Raw genomic sequence first — 15,933 nt, 5'->3', positions numbered from 1 at the left:
ATGTGATACAGTTTTATAGGCACTGGGGATTCCCCTCACCCCTCCCATACCCCTCCCCCCATGGTGGATTCCTCCACCTTGCTGCATAACCACAGTTCAAGTTCAGTTGAGATTCCTTCCTTGCAAGCATATACCTAGCATAAAGTCTAGCGTCTTATTGTCCAGATAAGTTCAGTGGCCTCTTGGGGAGACCTACTCTGGTCTGAAGATAGGGCTAACAGAGTAAAGTTCCGGTCAGTTAAAAGCCCCAACATAACCAGTAAAATATATAAGGCTGGCTGCATGGATGAATGGATAGACAGATCTATGGAGTGAACTTGGGTAAACAGATATACAGATAGGTAGACTGAAGTACTGGTAAAGATATTTATTATAATAAGGAATTTGATTGTATGATTATGGAAGCTGAAAAGCTCGGATCAAGGACATTCAATGATACAGTTCTAGTCCAAGTCCAAAAGTCAAACGCAAGAGAAAACTGATGTGCCACTTGATGCAAATCACATAAAGAATGTGTTCTTTATCACTCTTCAAGCTTTCAGTGGATTAGATGAGACCTGCCAATATTGGGAAGAGCAATCTTGGTTACTCTATTGATTTCAGTGTCAATCTCATATAGAAACACTGTAACAGAAATTTAACCAAACAGCTGTGTACCCAGTAGCCCAATAAAGTTGACACACACAGTTAGCCATCTTAGGGATTGATAAAAAGCTGACTATAAGCCTCTTTTCCTCACACCTCTGTGAATTTCATAGTTTATCCTTACCTGATTAATTTTGTGGAACTCACCCTGTCACCTTTACCCTTTGTCATTTGTAGCTTTTTCTTATTTTCTTTCCTACAACAAAGAGGGAGTTTAGTTATTTTTTCATTTCTATTCCCCCCAAAATCATCAAGACCAGGAAATTTGCATGTTTAACTGACTGTATTACAACAGTAAACCTTGATGCTAACTATTAATTTCAGGAGGAAATGGAAATCAAATGATTTTTCAAGAATTATAAATATTATTAAGAAACTAATCTGAAAAGTGAATACAGGGAAACAGTAGATGTATTATTTAAAGATTGAATGCTTATTTTTTTTGAGTAGGTTGTCTTTTGAGATGAAGAAAACAGAAGAATTAAAGAGTGTAAAAATTGTACTGAATCAGTATTTTATATCTGATAATCAAATGTGTTTCACTGTCAAGGTAGCCACTGAAGTGTGGCATTAATTAAGGTGAGACTGGTTGCTTGGAGCTCTCAAAATTGCTATAGACTCGGAACACACATGACAAGTCTTATAATCTTCTATTTGTGTGAGCTATAGGCTAAGGGAGAAGCATCTAATACCAGTGCCTTCTGGGTTTCATCCAAGAGGTTGTATATGTATTCTTCTCCTTCACATCAAGCACTACAGAATATAGGAGATCTGAATACACATTCTGACTGTTAGAAAGGAAGAGTATTTTAACTGTTCTCTATGGAGAACAAATCATTCAAATTCTTTGATATCTTTAATGCAATGCAGAGAGAATAAAAGTTTGTGCAAAGGAACTGAACAATCAACAGTGATTATAAATTGGAAAATATAGTTGGAAGCACATAATATAACATAGACTAACATAAATGCATATATTAAAATAAATGCTCATAATACCTACTCCAAAAACCTCATTAATGCATTTTTGCTCTATTTGATCTCCTGTATTTTAAAACAAATACTGTCAAATATCTACCTATTGGCTTACATAAGAAATCTTAAAGTCTTGAAAGACTATTTTGGCAATTCATTGTTTTAGGCTTTATTCTCTCTAAAGAATGTCATTTCTTGTGGTGGGTGTTGGCGTATCAAATAAGACACCTACCTATCCATTAAAGATGTGAGACAACTACATCTAACATCATAGTTCCTCAGTTCATTCTGACTTCACTGCCTGATACTAGCTTCTTATTTATGTAGCCTCTGAGAGACAGCAGTAATAGTTCAAATAATTGGGTTCCAATTATTTGTGAGACCTGTGTGTGAGACCTGGCTTAAGTTTCTAGATCCCAGCTTCTTCCTCCCAACTTCAGTCTGACCCAGCCCTTCTAGGGCAGGCATTTGGGAAGTCAGCCAGCAGAAAAACACTTCTACCCCTCCCTGCCCTCCCATTTCTCTGACTTGCAGATACACATATAAACATGACTGCACTTACACTTTCTTTGATATCATTGGATGATTTGCAATGTCCATTACTTCTTTATTTTCCCTACCCAAATCTCTGTTTGTTTCAGAACCAGCACTGAATTTTTAAAAATAATTAACCATACCAACATGAATTTTTTTTTGTAACCGTCATTGGTCTAGAGGTAAACATAAAATCGATGGTGATTCACATAGATACAGAGACAGGATTTTATAGTTTTGCTTTCCCACCTAGATATATTCAGTGAAACATCTTACCCCAGTTGCTTTTAAAAGTGAAGGCCAACACATTGATGAAGCTGAGCCAAAAGAATAGTAGAGAATTAATGTTTACATCCTGATACTCTAGAATATGTAAATCAGTTTTTCTCTAACTTGCAGCCATAATTATCATTCTGTCATTAAGAGTCAGAATTAATCAGCATTTATTGAGTACCTTCTAGGGAACAAGGGATGTTTTTATTATTGCAATAATAGAAGTGAGCAAGAATATGCTCCTAGTGCTTGTTACATCTGTAGCAAAGTTTATTCCTGGTGTATAGCAGAAGGCAACACTCTTCCATAAAAAACAAGAGAGTAAGTATTTTAGAGTCTACATTCCATCTGTTCTGTTTTATAGCTACTTTGCCATTGTATTATGAAGGCAGTTAATCCCTATGTCATCCTTAAAATATATACTTGGATATACTTAGCTATGGCAACTATAAATTAGATTAAATAATTTGCCCATCAGAGCTAAGGATCTCTCATTCTATGTTGCCCCCTTTTTTGCTTGTTGTGAAGCTTACTCAATTACTGTATCTGTTCATGTGCATAGATTTTTTTAAATTGTACTAAATAAACTTACATTTTAACTTAGTTTTTCATTAAATATTTTGAACTACCCTTGTATTCAGACTGCCCACCCTAGCTTTCCTAATAGTTGTCAGAGAAGTAGAACCAAACAAAAAACATTTTATAGCCTGTTATTTACTAAAATTTTTGTCCTGTAAGCTGTATGGCATTATCCAAAGTTACTGTGAGTTTTATCAAACACTAAAAACTGACAAGAGTTCCTTAAGTTGTTCTATTCTTTATGCCAACTGATAACCAAATAACAAAGCTATTGTTTTGTTCTGCGTATGTGGCTCAGCTGAAGCAAGCCAGAGCTTAGAATCATCAAGAGACAGATTCCTCTCTTGAAACTGCTAGTCACATTATGGCTTTGTTTTTATGTAGTTGACTGTATCCTTTCATTGTTGGAGAAAGAGAAGGAAGGAGAAACAAGAGAGGAAATTATATTTAAATTGGTTCTTTGAAATCCTGTAGATAAGGTAGATATCTAGTTCAAATGGATGTGATTAAGTGATTAAGACTCAAACATTAAACGTGGAAATCAGGGAGACCAATAAGTGCCAAGAAATAATATCCTTTTAGTACTCTGTCAATCTTTGATCTGCAAGGATGTTTGCTTTTCCAAATTTCACCACTCTGAACCACAGGAATAAAATTAGTTTGACCTTCTCAAAAGTCTAAAGACTCACTGTCCCCATAAAACACCAGGAGTGCTCTTATACTGGACTTTCAGTTTGACAAATGTTTTCTTTTAATCTTAATACATTGACCACAAAGCTTCTTAATAGACTAATAGATGCTCCAGGCATGTACATACTTCTTTCCTAATAGTACCTAAACTCTTAATGAGTCACACAGAAATGAAAACAAAAAAAAAAACAGAATCCAGGTCTGACTTAAATAAATTTAAAAGTAAAACTTGGGGGAGCTTTCCTACCAAAACCTTACTAATTTCAAAAGATAAATATAGATGGATGGATAGATATGTAGATATGTATAATACATATATATGCATATATATATGAGGAACTAATTTACATTTTTGTCTACTCCTAGCAGTTTTGATTTACAGGGCTCACACTTCAGATCAGCTTCTTGCCAGTGCATACCCTGGGAAGTAGCAGGTAATGACTCAAGCAGTTGGCTCCCTTCTGCTGAAGTGGGATACTGAGGTTGAGTTTGTAGTTCTGGTTTCAGCCTGGAACAAACATGGCTAATGTAGACCTTTGGATACTGAACCAATGGATGGAAGATCATTCTCTCTATAATCTGCCTTTCAAAAAAATAAAGTGAAATACACTTTAATACTACCACACCACTAACATTTTATATTTCAGAGAGGTGACCATTTTATGTCAACAGTAAATTTTTGAAAGATCTTACACGACTAAGAGTTATGGTTCAGTCAGTTTAATCCTTTAATAAGATTTAGCTAGCATGCACTTAACTTTTAATCATGACTGTATTGCAGATTAAGTAAATGTGACTTCTGAAGATTTAATCCAAATAGATCAAACTAATAAGGCTATTAATAAAACTTTTATGCAGTGAAGGATTTTTCTAAAGTTTTTAAACTTTAGAATGTACTGCAATCTACACATGTTTTGTACAAAATCTTGTACCATAAAACTCTAAATCTTCCTGTTGCTCTTCTGGTCATCATCATTCTCTTCCTCTTTCTCCAGCTCCTTTTTCCTTTCTTTCTCTTTCAGCCCTTCAAATAAATGAAATTTTTGGCATTTCAAATAAATAAAATTAAACTTTTATATCTTCTAAAACATGTTTTACTTTGATAGTAATAGACTTTTACAGAAATTAAAAAATAGATGCAATTTTAATTTTAAACTCTCACATTGAATTTGTGTTCAAAGGTAGTCTCTATTTTTTTAAAATTTCTTCACAGTGTTTTTATGTGAGTACATATAATGTTCATTTAATTAAAACATCACTATATATGTATCATTTTATCAACATTATCATCATTTTTATTGACTGCATAAGGTTGGAAATTGTGGTGCCACAGTTTAAGCTGCCACTTGGCCACATCCTACCTCCATTTCTGATCCAGCTTCCTGCCCATGCACTTCAGAGGCAGAAGGTGGCCCAAGAACTTAGGCCTCTGCCACCCATGTGGAAGGATAGGATGTAATCCCTGGCTCTAGGCTTCTGTTTGGCTCATCCTTGGTTATTGTAGGTTTTGGGGAGGTGAATAAAAGAACAGACAATAACTCTTTCTTTCTGCCACTCTGTCTTTCAAATAAAATGTCAATGAACAAATAAATGTTTTCTAAATATTGAAAATGTGAGATTTATTATATGTAGCATAGATGTGCAGGACTTTGTTTTGCTGTTCTACTTTTGATAGGCATCCTTATTCTTAATCTTACCCTAATAGCATTATAACATTTTGATTTCTGTTTTTTTTAAATTGCATTTTTCAAAAGTTTATTTATTATTCAAAAGAGTGACACAATAGAAACAGAGATCTTGCATCCACTGGTTTACTCCCTAATGGCCGCAAAAGTCAGGGCTGGGCCAGGCCAAAGTCAGGAGGCAGAACTACTTTTGTATCTGACATGGGTGGCAGGGGCCCAAGGACTTGAATCATTTTCCTCTGCTTTTCTGCAAGCCATTAGCAGGGAGCTGAATTTTAAATTGAACAGTGCCCATATGTGATTCCAGTGTCATAGATGGCATGTTTTACCCACCAGGCCACAATGCCATTCTTAAATTAAAAATCAGTTTTCCAGAAGTGGTTCCATTTCTTCTTCACCAATCTTTCTGCCAATGTCAAAATAATTATTTTAACCGTGGTGTGGGCATCTAATCTGGAGGGTGTGACATGCCTGTATCCAATATTGTCATGACTAGGTTTGATACCTAGCTGGGGCTCCTGATTCAGGCTGCCTGCTGCTGGAAACCCTGGTTGGCAGTGGGTCTTGGTGCTTGACTTTAGCCCACCTGAACACCACCCAAACTGATAGGGGCATTTAGGGAGTGAACCAGAGGATGGAAACTTTGTGTATACAACCCTCTCCTCTGTGAGTCTATCTCTATGCCTTGAAGATAAACATATAAATTAGTGACCTTATAAAGTGGTATTTTATATTAATTTGCATTTATGTGAAATACATAGTGGTTTTATAGTTACTTAGACATTATTTTGTTATGAATTTTTAATTCATATCCTTTATACCTTTACTATTGAGAATTAATGTTATTTCAATTGATTTATGTGAGTTCTCTTTCCCATATATTTGGGAAATATGTTTTTGAGATTCAGCAAAGATGCATTAAACATTTATTTATATACAAGACATTGCAACGGACATGGATGAATTTCCAATATAAAATAGCACATAATAAAAATTGTTTGTATTCATTTTCAGTGAATTTCAAAGGAACAGTAACCTTTTTTTGTACCCTACACTGATACTGGCACGTAGGAAAACTCTAATTATTTAGTAATAACCCACATATATGAAAATAAGTATTACCTTAAAAGGTAAAATGGGATAAATTTAGTAATTAATAACTACTTTTGCTGAACATATAATTTATCCCCCAATAAATTTAAAATAATTTAGTTTGTAAAAATTCAATTTAGAAACCCTTAGAAATAAACTTCAGCTATGAATCTATAAAAATTTAATCTAGAACACTTGGTATTTGTCTTCTGAATTCAAAAGTGGTTTCAAAGAAGTTTTCAAGGGCATAATGTTCTCTAAAGTACCTGTTTTTTGTATAAATGCCCAATTTCCTTGTATCAAGTCAGTTATATCATTGTGTAGTCATAACAATAATCTTTCAAAGCCCAGCATTTTATCCTTTTTTTTTAAAAAGAAAGGCAGCTTTTCTATTCCTTACTGTACTAATTCTATCTCCACCTCCACTTTTTCTGAGTCAGTTATATCGATAACAGAAATTTATGTTGCTTTTCATACTCAAAAAAGGTGTCTTTTGAATTTGAGGTTAGTAAAGTGCATCCTTCCTCTTTGATAGGCCAGGAAATTGAGACAGTAAGTTGTTTTAAGGTATTTCCAAATGAAAGATTGATTTGCTAATTGCACATTTTAATACTATAGTTAATAACAAAATATCAAATAAAAGTAATTCCCATCTCCTTTAGAGTCGAGATAAATTATCTTTGTCATATGGTTTATGAGATCTTTAAGTTGGATATAAAATTAGCACATTTTACAAGATGGCTTAGTCTGTATAATTGTTATTTCCATCTTGCTCCTACTTATTTTTTCTGAAGCGGCTTTCTCTCTAGGCAAACCTTTTCTCCCAATTCTCAAGCATATCTTTATAATTTTAGTAGCATTTGATTTGAAAACTAATAAAAAGGTTTATAAAGTTTTATTAGGATCAGAATGGTGTTGTTGTGGAGCAGGTTTGTTGGGGAAATATTTGTCACGAGAGACTTTGTGCTAAGATCCAATTTTTTCAGGTGCAATAGGGTTGGAGAAACAGAAAAGACAAAAGAAACCCCTTATGGCTACTGAAGCTTAACTTTAATTGTGCTGAGCGTGACCTTGCCAACTCAGAAGGAAACAATCATTAGTAATAAGTATAATATCCTTTCTCAGTAAAAATATTTCTGTAGATAGGAGAGAAGAACCTGATTGTGGGAAGAGTGAATATTATGAAACATAATATTTTCAGTCTGAATTCTCACTGCATGACTTAAGACTTCCAAGACCCACAGCAAGTTGCTACTCTGAGATTCTACTTAATTATCTATAAAATGGGAAAATCATAATGACTTTCTCATGAGTTATTAGAGTTTGATGGTTTAGTGTGTAATGTATTGTGATGTTTAGGTTTTAGTAATAATTTCTACAGACTATGTCAAAATGAACAGGCTAATAATTTTATATGCAGAGTACAAAAAGGAGGTCTAGTCCACCCTGTGTTTTCCTCAGCCAAATTTAAATTAACATCAGTGCCTGTGGCACCGCCTCTAGATGTGAATGCAGGATAGGAGAACTAAGAACCATGTGACTATCAGCATTAGGCTACTGTGCCATTACTTTGCTTGCATAAATTATTACTTTGGTGATTTCTGAATCATTTCCTGCTGGGCAGTACATTTAATCAGTCACTGTGGTTTTGTTCTTTTAATGGACTATAAAACTGTAGTTCTAGACAAGAATTTAGCTTGTAGGCATTGCAGCAGAATTTAAAGCAAAACCTGATAGCAACATCTCCTCAAGTGGACATTGTAATAAAAGCTAATATTTACTGAATTCTTATTGGATTTGTTGGAAAATAGGCTGGGGTGCAGGGAAAAGAGACACATTATAATAATGACTTAAACAAGAGGGAAATATATTCTTCTGTAATAACGATGAGAGTTGGTTGGCATGGTTGACAGTTTTGTGGTATTTCTGTGGGGGTTCCAGTGAAATGAGAGTCTGGCCTGTCTGTCTGTCTCTCTCTCTCTTTAAATTGTTCTGACATCTCCTGAGTTTAGCCCTTCGTTCAGTGCATTTCACTTTTATGTTCTCACATCAGTCTACGACAGGAGAAAGAATCAAGAGAAGATGAGACCCCGTTTCCAATTAGAGAGATACAATAGAGATTTCACTTATCATTTCTTATAATTTTCCATAGGCCAACATTTAGTATCATGACAAAAATTAACTGAAAAAAATCACTGAAAAATGTTTGTATTTATTTTGAGTGGACCATGAATCTTGCTGTTGTTCTACTAAAAGAGAGGAAGGAGAACAGATATTAAGAGGTACATACCAGAATTGTATATATTATGACTACTGTATATCAAGTTATACTGATCACTTACATTGTTTTACTTAGTGCTCATAACAACACTATATTTCATAGTTTATTTTGAGACACATAAAGGTTAAGTCTGCTAAATGTCTAAATAATTGCTAAGTAATTGTCTAAGTTCTCAGAGGAAATGAGTGACTTAATCAGGATTTGAACTCAAGCAGTCTAACTTAAGAGTCATGTGCTCTGGGCCACTCTATAATCCTTGCTTGCTCATTTCTCCCTTGAGCCTTGATATGATATGCTAGATGAGACTGTTTATCAGTTTGCTTTATAAACTGTTTATTTGTGGGTTTTGCTTTCAGACATTTAATCACTTTCATTCTAAAATTTATATCTTGTTTGATGGAAAATAATGTTCTATAAAGTTGGGTCTAGACCGAGTAACAAGAAAAACCATGCCATAAATAGGTGAAAGAAATTTTAATAAAAGCAGTCTCTGGTCAAAAAGAAATATGTATAATTGATGATAAAGCAATAAGTGGGTTTTTAAATACATTAAGCATTTTTGATGATGAGACAAAAATAATGAATCAAATATGTTACCAGAATGCAGAAATGAAAATATTCTATCATTCATCAACTGTCAAATAATCCATGTATTCAGTCTTTAAGATTTCAACTACATAGCTGTCATCAATTCATATATTTATATGAATACTTATGTACAGCAAACAAGGAAAAATCAGGAAAAAACAGGGAAAATTGTAGTTTAAAATTTGAAAACATACTGAACATATGCATAATGAAGAGTTGAAATTAAATTTTCATCAGCTTTTTAAAATTCTCATTTGCTTTTTATTATTTTTCAACCATTTTATACTCTGTGCTTCTCCTGGGATAAGAAAAACTGGAGAAAATGGTTAAAATTTTAGTATTTTCAAGAATCAGGGTTTTTTTTTTTTTGTTCTGAATAAAAGTGAACAGTTGCAATGAATCAAAAGAATATAGAAACAGTTTTATGAAGTGCTTAGCAAGGAATTGAGAACATTATTTAAATCTCAGGTTTGTATAACTTTTTCAAATGTATTTTATCTTAGTTTTTGCTAATTTTAACTTTATTGTTAGCAGAATTAAGAATGTACATCTTTCTTTTTTTATTAATAGTGACCTTATTTTGTGAAGGTCTTGTATTATAGTCTCATTTATAATTTATTGCATGAGGCAGGTTATTCATAAGGAAAGTGAGTTGCCAGTTCTGGAAGTTCAAATATATGATGTTGGCTGGTAGTAGCTCAACTCTGTTGGAGGCCTTCCTGCTTGCATCTCATTGTAGTAGATGGGTATGGCAGCAGTATGTGTGGAAGCAAGTCATCTCAGCTTGACACAGAAAGAGTTGATTTGGATCAGGTACAGGATTTTATAACAACCTTCTCAGAATAACAACCAAGAGATTGTATTGAAAAACCACTGAGAGAGCATGTAAAAACTACTTTTCTCTATTTCCACAGCATGATCAGCCACTTAACCTCTCTGTCATGAAGGAAAGAATCATTATCTTTATTTTTGAAGTTGGAGTAACGGATATTCAGAAAAGCTTTTTGGCATGCCCAATGATACGTAGTTATAAACATGATTAGGTCTCTCTTTCTCCCTAATTTGCTTATGCTTTGTTTTGTTCAGTCAGCTTACATCTGTTATGTTCCAGGTACAGAGTTATGAAAAATGCAGAGCAACACAAAACAGATGTCTTTCCTGTATGTCTAATGACTTGTTTTGTATAGTCTATGCCATGCATAATGTATGTAACATACGGAGTTGTGGGGAAGACAAACATTAAAGTAACTTATTAAAATAATGAAGCAGTATAAAATTAAGTGCTTTGAACAAAATCAACACAGTGCTTTGAGTGAAATTAAGGTGGGGAGTTGCTCTGGATTTAGCAGTCACAGACTCTACAGGAGCCATCCAGATTAAAAATAATCTTTTATCAATCAGAATAGGCTAAGTTATGTTCCAATAATGACTGCAAAAATCTCACTGAAGGTTGGGGCTGGTATTGTGTATGTAGTACAGTCCATTACGATCTCACCTGCCTGTTCAAGTTCCAGTTTCTTAGCTTCCAAATGAGCTCCCTGCACACCTGGCAAAGTAGTGGAAGATGGCCTTAGTTCTTGAGATACTACCACTCATGTGCAAGACCAGGATGGAACTTGTAGCTTTTTGTGTCCACTTGGCAAGTAGCCCCGCAGATGAAAAAGTCACCTTTTCTCTCTGTTTCTCCCTATCTACGCCATTCTGCTTTTCAAAATGAAACTGTTGGACATATCTAGACAATTGTATGCTGGATTGTCTTACATTAGCTGTAACAGCAATGTTGGGGCACACTTAAATAACAGATTGATGGAATCATGACTGCCTTAATAAGACTATAATATTGCAATAATTATGAGGAAAATCAGTCGGGGGGAGGAGTTTCAGGCCCTATGGAATTGTACCATAAAATTCTAAATAAATAAATGAATAAATGTTGCTCATTTGTGTTACATATCCACGAAAGAGTGACTGAAGACCGTGCTCCATAGCATCCTTTAAATCAAATCAAACTCAGAATTGGAGAGCACATACTGTTGTGACTTTGGCATCCTTTACAGAAAGAAAAGAATAAGTAGTAAACAGTATACTAATCTTAAAGCTTTTACCTGAAATTGTACATGTTCCAAGGGCCCATGCAAGTCATATCACCACATTCAATGTCAAGAGATAGAACATATAATTCTAGCTCATTCCCAGAGGTGAGGATAGCAGGAAATAGTGAACAGAATAATCAATATAGTGTTAGGTGACAGAATGTGGAGGAAAGGCATTCCCAGCTGAGGAAATAGCACATGCAAAGTCACTAATGTGAAAACCATGTTGCTGGGTTACAGGTTGCAGTAAGTACATAGGAGATAACCAAGAGTAAGAGATTATGTTGGAGCTTCACTAAGCAGATCTGTATAGACGATTGAAGAGATGTGTGGGTTTTATTCAAACTGTAAGAGAAAACTGATAGGTTGTGAACTCAGGAATAAGATTCTGTGATAAATATGTTCATAGATTATTGTCAAATTACATCAATTATTTTATGGAAAATACATTGGAAGAGTATCAGAAGGAAAGTAGGGAGGCAAACTAATAACCTTCCAGTATTCTAAGTGAGGATTCATGTTGGTTCCCAGATTAATGCAGTCTTATTTGAGGCAAACATTGCATCTACTCTAGACATTTTCATTATTATCTAGTTCACTCTCCTTCCCTTACACCAAGTCTAACTTATAAAGCCACTACAGTGAATCACAGTAAAGGAAGGTTTGGTGATTATGAACATTTTGCTACCTTTACTTCTCCTATGGAGCTGGGCATATTTGTGTTGAAGAAGAGGGAAGAGTGACGGGACTCTGCATCACTCATTACCGGCAATATTTGGTGAGAAGGCAGAGGCCCTGTCTTTGTTGTCATTAGCACTTTTCCATCTAAGATTGATTGCATATGGCTGTTTCAATGTTCTTGGCCTATTTGAGCCACATGGGTGTTCTAAGAGGTGATATTCTTCTTCCAGAGTAATTGTGGTATGGGTGACTCTGTATCTGAAATAGGATCCCTGCTATGGTTCCAAGGGGGCAATGAAGTTAGGTAGAAGGTGATGGATACTAAGAAAGTGATGGGTTCAATGAAAATGAAAAATTATCTTGTTGGTGGTCTTGAATAAGTGAACGAATAAGTGAGCTAGGGGAAAATCCTGTATCAGAAAGCATTTCAATTTATAATTTGAGGGATTACATTGTTTCTGGAGATAATAAATTACAAGATTTATCCATGAATGTGGATGATTCACATGGACAAGAAGAGATGAGGAAGTGAAAGATGAACAGATAAAAAAAATGAGAGTTCAGTGAGTTTGCTGTGTAATTGAGGATGCTGTAGTCTCCAAAAAAAGTCAGGGTAGGGTATATTTTTCCTTGTGGCTACTAAAAATAATTACTATGAACTTAGTAACTTCACACAAGATAAATTTATTCTCAAAAACCAAAAGGATAAAATCAGTACTAATAGGTGGAAATGAAAGTGTTGACTTGACCACACTTACTTCAGAGGCTCTAACATAAAAACCTGCTACTTGACTCATGTCTTCTGGTGGTTTCTGGGACTCCAGCTGTGACCACATTGCTCCAATTTCTACCTCTATGTTCATATTGCCCTTTCCTCTGTGTCTTCTCTGAGCCTGTGTCATGTCTTCCTGTATCTCTTTCTTGGTGTAACACTTGTGATTACATTGGGCACATTTGAATAATCTCTCCATCTCAAGGTACTTACTGACATCTGTAAAGATCCCTTTTCCAAATACTACATTTTTTACAAGTTCCAAGGATTAAGATATGATCTCTTTTACTAGGTATCATTGAGCCTACTACAGAAAAAGCAGACAATGTGATAAAAGTAAAAGGTTGAGAACTGACTATGAAGGTAATGGCATCAAGGAAAGGGAATGGGCAGGTACCTCAGGGGCCTGAAAGTAGCCAGAACCATTATTTCCTCCAGACCTAAAACTTCAAAAAGAAAGTTGGTTAATCTGTGCAATAGAACAAGCAAGTGTATCTCCTTAAGGTCTTGTTGTCTCACCAGGTAGGGACCATATTCTTCCTTGTCTATTCTACCCTATGAAGTGAGCACCAGAAATGAAGTAAGCAGTAGGATGTATTGGAGTTAGCTGCTTGTTGGCAAGAAAGCGAGACTGCTGTCATGTGGATACTGTGTACTGTGTAGAGGTAATTACTAAAAAAAAATGAAGTGATTCGTTAGCCCTCAGCCATTCCACTAAAGAAGGTGGAGTAATATTTTTCTGGTCTGCCTTGCAGCTGGTTGTGATGCTACTGTACTGCTTGGCGAAAGAAGTGTAAGCAATCTGATTGGAGGACATTTAGGTCAACCTTTGCTTTTTGGTTAAAGATAGATGCAATTCATATATTTCCTCCCTTTCTTCTTCCTTAAACAAGGATCCTGTGCTCTAGCCATTTTATATAAGAATGATAGCCTTACTTTGAGCACAGGGCAGTGTAAAGATGGTAGAATGCTGAATCCTTAATCACGATATTTTGCACCTGAACTAAAGCAAACAATTGTCTAACTTTGGATTTCTTATTATGTGAAAAAGGAAACCCATTTTTAAGCAGCAGAAGCATATCTAGCTCATGTGGATAACTTCCCTGTTTATGAAAGAGATAAGTAGATCTCATCTCCCTCAAATGCATGTCAGAGCTTTGGCAAGCAGTGCTGGAATAGAACATATGTAGTTTGTAAGTGATGGCTGGTAAAACAGAAGCCGGAAGCACAACTGATCCTATTCCTCCTTATACCTTTACTCCCTATACCTGTTTTTCTCCATTGCTACTATTTCTCCAAGTATGCATTTTATTTCCCAGGTAATTATTACTCTCAACTATGATTTAAATGTTATCTTTATCTTTATGCTCAATACATCAATGTTGGGAGGAGGGACCCATGGGAAATATTGAAGTCATGAAGGCTAAACCTCCATGAATAGACTAATGTCATTATTGCAGAAACAGGTTTGTTAGAAAAGTGAGTTCAGCCCTTCTTGCTGTCTTGTGCTTTCTTGCCCTACTGCCTTTTGAAGGATGACTCAGTAAGAAGCCCTTTGCCAGATTCTCGGCCTTAATCCTGGACTTTGCAGCTTGCAGAAAAATGAAAAATAAATATGATTTTTCCGGGTTATTTATTCTCAACTATCCTGCGTTAGAAACAAAAAAACAAAGGCTGTCTTCCTGTGCCCTTCCTCAGTCACATGAGTTTCCTTTTTTTTTAAAAGATTTATTTATTTATTGGAAAGTCAGATATACAGAGAGGAGGAGAGATAGAAAGGAAGATCTTCCGTCCGATGATTCACTCCCCAACTGAGCACAACAGCCGATGCTATGCCGATCCGAAGCCAGGATCCAGGAGCTTCTTCTGAGTCTCACACATGAGTGCAGGGTCCCAAGGCTTTGGGCAGTCCTTGACTGCTTTCCCAGTCCACAAGCAGGGAGCTGGATGGGAAACAGGGCCACCGGGATTAGAACTGGCGCCCATATGGGATCCCGGGCGTTCAAGGCGAGGACTTTGCCGCTAGGCCCAGTCACATGAGTTTCTAAAACTATGGCCAGTTAACATGGATTCTCCTGGTGGGATTGAGTTAGCTTTACTTCTAGGAGGGGTAAAAAAAATCAGTAATCACTAATATTTTGGACTGTCCCAAACAGTTCCTCTCAATTTTCCTCTGATATCTCAGACATAGTTACCAGAATATCTGGGATGATTAGAACCTGTTGCCTCTGAAATGGCCCAACTAATGTGTTTTAGACATTTAAATTCCTATCACCTGATTTATTCTGGACCACAAATATTTTTAAATTCTATGAAGTAGGTGAAAACTGATAGCTAAATGCAGTCTTGTCAAATAGTAAATAAGAAATATGCAATACAGATTTTTATGCAATTTGTGGCCACAATTTCTGCACATTGTTTCATCCAGTCTAATGAGTTTAAGGTGTTAAAATTCAGATACCTGTTGTAGATTCTTTTTAAAAATTAGAATTTGGCAATGGAGTTTCCAGAATCCCTAATTCTTTCAGTTTTTGCTCTTTGGCATATGACATATTCAGTTAGGGCTATTATCTAGGCTAATTGTTTTTCTTCTATTCATTTTGACCTTTGTTTTTGAGTAGGCAATATTTTGTTCCTTGTATGTCCTGAGGGATTCAAATGTCTGCTGTTATCCTTTAAATAATATAATCACAGTCTTCAAATGAGATCTCATTTTATTATTTTAAAGCCTTATATTCTGCACGTTTGTCAGAATAAACCAGATGGGACCTTTCTTACATTCAATAGCATGAACAAGTTGCTATCATTTAGGATATTTGTAAACTGCAAATTGGGATGAGAAGAGCAACCATTGTGAGCTCTTCTCATTTGTTGTTAGATTGACAAAAGAGTAGGAATTTAAAGAATGTCCCACCTGTTGCAGCATGTAAAATTGCCTCTTTTTTTTTCTTATTCTTTTAAGTAATATCAGGGGTAATGGAAATCCTTAGTAGATGACTTTTCATGACTCATTTTCATTCCTGAATTCCTGAATGCCTAGTACAG

At 35.3% G+C, this 15,933-nt stretch overlaps 1 protein-coding gene across 4 annotated transcripts in view; it reads left to right on the top strand.

Moving 5' to 3' along the window:
• SYTL5 (synaptotagmin like 5) overlaps positions 1–15,933 on the top strand; it is a 79,922-nt gene that overhangs the window by 3,277 nt on the left and 60,712 nt on the right. The window lies entirely within an intron of this gene.

Source organism: Ochotona curzoniae, unplaced genomic scaffold (assembly GCF_017591425.1).
Source record: "Ochotona curzoniae isolate NIBS_2020 unplaced genomic scaffold, NIBS_Ocur_1.0 contig_1274, whole genome shotgun sequence".
Lineage (NCBI taxonomy): Eukaryota > Metazoa > Chordata > Mammalia > Lagomorpha > Ochotonidae > Ochotona > Ochotona curzoniae.
Note: the sequence above shows the minus strand (reverse complement) of the source record. Positions and strands in the feature narration are given on the sequence as shown.